Here is a 4894-nt window from a genome sequence, read left to right as displayed (position 1 = left end):
TTTTTAGCAATATTTTAGTGTTCCGGGTAATGTCCGGTTGTTCGATTAGATACCGGTTCGTTAAAGTGCTAAGTTATACTGTATAGTGTCCTTTATGTAACCACTACAAAAAAATGCCATCTAGTGGCATGCAAAAAGTGCCATAGAAAAACAAGAAAGTGCCACTAAAGAACCTTGTAAGAATGGGCGGCACACAAAAAAAGTGCCACAAGAAGCGCTGACGCTAAAGCCTTTTAGTGGCACTTTTTCAATGTGTCGCACAAAGTTTTTAGGCCTTTAGTGGTACTTTTTTATCTGCCAGTAAAAACTTTTGAGCTTTTAGTGGCACATATTTTCTGCCACAAAAATCACATCGAATTAAATGCCATTGACGTTTATCATATTAATTTTAATTAATTACAATTATCATTTATTTACATTAAAAAATAAAAACGAATTGTAAAATGTAGAAATCATAAAATAATCACTTCAATTAAAGGTTCAATCAATCTTCCAAAGATTCCAAATGTCTAATAAGTGTCGATCTAAGTCTAATGATCAAACATATAAACCAAATAAACTAACAAGTGTATGAATAAAAACTTAAAACTTCATTGTGTTCACGAATCTCTTTCACAATCCTCATGTGAGTTAAATGATCATCGTTTTAACGTTTTCTTAGTAGTCATACTTCCACTTCATAGTTCCCAGCACTTACTACTTATTGTCGCTACATCAGCCAACTGACTATACTCAACTTGAAATTTCACAATTCATGTTAAATTGATTAGATCTGATAACCATAGCTATCAAAGATGTAAGAGCAGTTAATAAAAGGCAAACTTACTTCTTTTGACATCACTTTAAGCTCTTCGTTGTCGGAATTGCCATCACCTAACAACAAGAGAGTTCATGATGAGAACGTTTACCCTTCAGTTTATAATGAGTCGAATTGAGTTATCTTCTGTCTTAGACAAGTCAATTGATGAACTAAAATATGGTGAATGGGTCAATAGGGTCAAAAGATGCCCAAAGTATATTCTTTAAGCATGAAATCTCTATTTTTTGTACTGATGTTTTTTAATCAATTAAATCCCGCTAACTAGAAGTTACACCTCCAGATGGAGTAATAGAACACATGCATACCTGTAAACATGGTAGGCTCTTAATATCTCGTTTGGTAAAAAGCCACCTAGAGAAAATGCCTAAGTGAATTAAAGTTAATACAACACACCTTCAAATTTGTAGCATATAAGATGAGTAACCTTGGTTGCAATCAGCGGTTTTGAAACTTGTGCCCCCATCAATGCAACCATGGTCTGAAATATAGCACATAACAAAAGTTTCATATGATGTAAATCCATTATCTTGTATAATAAGAAAGTTTGCAGTAAAAATAGCAGATTGAAAATAGACTAACCATAATGTCCTCTCAAGCCTAGTAGTGGACACAGAGCACTTATTATAGAGTGTGTGTGTGTGTGTGTGGGGGGGGGGGATGAGTTAGCTTATATAGAAGTAATGCCCAACTAGTAATGACAACAAACATATAATTAAATATAAAATTATAGAAATTTGGTCAAAATTTGTTTCGGGCCGGCCGTTTCAATCCGTAAGAATAATGTAATGAACATTTCACTTTTGAAATGGAGAAAGAAGCATACTTACTTAAAGATTATTTTTCCGGTCAGTAGTCCTGGAGGAATCTCTCAAGTCAGAGAGTTGTTCTATATATATCTGCATGAAGAATGATTAAAATGAACACATAATTCATAGATCATAATATCATCGAAACATATTAAAATTTAAGATTTGAAAAATCACCACATACAGTTCTTTTAAGTTTGGCAAACTACCAAAGTAAGATGGTAAACAACCAGTCAGCATATTGTCCTCTAGATGTCTGCAATTTGACCAACACATATAGTCAACAAACACTATTATCTTTTTAGGATGCAAATAGAAGCACTAGTACATAAGTAGGCAAAAGATGCCATAGGATTTTCAAAAGATGCGGTTGGTAGGTTGCAACCGCATCTTTTGATTCATCTGATAAAGTCATGTATTCATTTTGAAAAAAGCATCGCCCAAAAGATGCGGTTCTAATGTAACCGCATCTTTTGCATCTTTCAATATCGCCCAAAAACCTGTCGAAACTGAGTCGTAATTATGTAGTCGAAACAGTCTTCACCAGCAAAAAAATGTTTTTTGTTTGCTTATTGTGTCTAACAGGATCAACATTGAAGCTTTAAGCTTCTGTATCTTGAACTTCAAAATAGATTTACAAGTGGTAGGAAAAGAAAATATGTAAACTGGGAATATAAGCAACAGAACAAAAAAAAAAGCACATGCTAAAAATTGACCATGTACTCCCCCATTCCAGCAACAAACTTTTAATGACTACTTTAACGTGCACCTCAATACAACTCGATCAATGTTATACTAAATCTTCATTAACCAACAATCTCTAAAACCTGTTTTCGCTGACTCGTAAACAAACTCGATTACCCAGCAAACATATATACGTTAACGAATACTGATGCAGATATTGGCAAGTAGATAACGGGTTGACATGTTTAATTAAAAGGCTCGTGCTCCGATTGAGCTATTTAACCCATTTAGTAAAACAGGTTGACCCACCAACCTGTTTAATTGATCAAGTTGACACATAAACCCGTGTATGACCCATTTAACCCGATTAACATGTTTACAACTTGATTACTAATTACTACCCATCAACCCGTTAGCCATGTTTAGATAAATGGGTTAAACGAGCTCTGTTCGGGTTACACGATATAAAGTGTGTCCAGACTAAGGTTGATGTTTTTGACACCTATAAAATTTTGGGTCATGTTCTGGTTGAAATATCCAACTTGCCAACCCGAACCCCCTTGAAATTACCTTCAGCCCGCTACATCTATAAGTTTCATGGCAACACCAATGCTAGGAAGCATCAAGAGTGTTGTGACACCACTAATCAGAAAAGAAGCCGATTCTGAACCGATGCCCATGTTCGACAAAAGAATCTCGACCTCTGCTTGTTCAAGAATTTGAAGAGCAAAGGCGTTTAAGAAGCCTGTTTCCAGTATAGCTGCCATATATATATAATAAAAAAAATATTGGCAACAAATATAATACTTGAGTTGCATAAACTTTTAGTGCACGATCAGTTATTACTTACTGGTCACTTTGGCTAATCATCATCCTCTTTGTTTTTAGGTTTAGTTATTTGAGGCTTTGAAAAGGCTTGTTGTGGCTGCAATTTTCAAGTTACAATAAATGTATAACTCGCTGTGGATATTTTTTACACTAACTTTAGTATACAAATACCTTTTTTGTGATTTTAGCTAAATCTCGCTTCTTTTTAGCCTTTCTCTATCTAGCAGTTGCACTTGTGCCCTGACATTTTATTAAATTTAGTTCTACTAACCACGATTTTATACAACCATAAAGAAGTAAAATCATTGTTGTGACCATTTAATCTCTCGTCGTAAATCAATGCATATATCAGTATTAAAACCTTTTTAGGGCCAAGAGCATTAGTCACTTGATTGACTTCTTCAACATTCCCTTGAAGCTCTTCACTCCTGTAAGACATGGATTAATAAAAACAAGAGTAAAATGCGGCAAACATACCAATAAGAGAAAGTAAATATTTTATACCAGAGTTTTGATTTGATTTTCTGGGGTATTAAGACTTATAAGTTATAATCACAAACGCTTCTTGATGTTTATTTAAAAGATCTGCTTCTAATTAATTAGTGGTCAGATAGTCAGTTTCATATCATCTTCAGCAAAAACTAGCTTTCTAAAGATATAGCAATAATACCACCACCCCCATAATTGCATTTTAGAAAGCACTCGGTGTAATAAATTTGATAACAAGATGCGGGTACACACTAACACGACTTACTTCAAGTTCTGAAGAATTGAGGAGGCTTTTCTTTTCTTTAATATGGTTTCTTCTGTAAAAATAGCAATTGAATTTGGGAAAATCATGCTTCCAGTTTTGTTCTGTTTCTCGTGAACACTTCCGAATAGAGTCACCATTGGATCCATCATTTGTGCATAGATGGAACATACTGAAGTGAATCTACAGAACAAGGGTTTACAAAGTTTTTGGTGATATACCAAAGAGTAACTAGCTACAGATAAACCAAACCATGGTTGTAAAAATCCCGACTAGGCACCGATTAATCTCGATTAATTTCCGATTAATTACAATTAGTCCAGATTATATCCGATTAATCCCCGATTAATCGCTAGTCCCCACCCCACCAGCTGACTAGCGACTAGCGATTTCTACAACCATGTACCAAACAGAGACCACATAACAAAACAGAGGTTTTCAGATTTCAAATTACAATGTCATTGTAACAAAGTTTTTGTTACTTGACAGTAATTGTTGACAAGAGTACTCACAAGTGATAAGGGATATATAAGACGGAAAATCACATGGTTATACCATTTCCACTGGTTGATTGAGACTGTTCCCTGAACTTTAAATAAAGATGCCCTTTCAGCAAAGAAGAAATAACATTAAGACAGGTGAAGCTGCTTCAAACGGTTTTTTTTTAAATGAAAAGGATTGATGATACCAAACCTGCTGCCTAGCGCGCTGAACCTCTTGCTCAAGTTGGCTCAACTTCATTCTGCTACTTTCAAGCTGTTGGACATAGGCCTACAAAATCCAATGAGAACAGTTAAATAATTAGTCCATATACAAGCTTTTCCATAGAGAATTCTAACAGATTTTCTCAAGATCTAAAGTTTTTAACAAAACTAATGCCACTTCAATTCTAGAGATTGCAATGAATAACATCCGAGGGGCAATTAATCAATCCATTCATATTTAAATGCATTAAAAACTAGAGTGAGGAACAAAAAAAAAAACTTAAATTAAGATTTTGTCAAA

At 34.4% G+C, this 4894-nt stretch overlaps 1 long non-coding RNA gene across 1 annotated transcript; it reads right to left on the bottom strand.

The window, feature by feature from the left end:
• Nucleotides 1–825: 825 nt before the first annotated feature.
• On the bottom strand, nt 826–4478 carry LOC118491487. The gene is made up of 7 exons (XR_004891659.1): nt 4445–4478; nt 3893–4072; nt 1811–3566; nt 1648–1716; nt 1245–1298; nt 1126–1171; nt 826–873 (listed from the first exon to the last, which is right to left on the bottom strand). It is a non-coding gene; the product is annotated as an uncharacterized LOC118491487 (long non-coding RNA).
• Nucleotides 4479–4894: the final 416 nt, after the last annotated feature.

The sequence above is a fragment of the Helianthus annuus genome, chromosome 4 (genome assembly GCF_002127325.2).
Source record: "Helianthus annuus cultivar XRQ/B chromosome 4, HanXRQr2.0-SUNRISE, whole genome shotgun sequence".
NCBI lineage: Eukaryota > Viridiplantae > Streptophyta > Magnoliopsida > Asterales > Asteraceae > Helianthus > Helianthus annuus.
The sequence above is the reverse complement of the archived record's forward strand: the minus strand, read 5'-3'. Positions and strand labels throughout refer to the sequence as shown.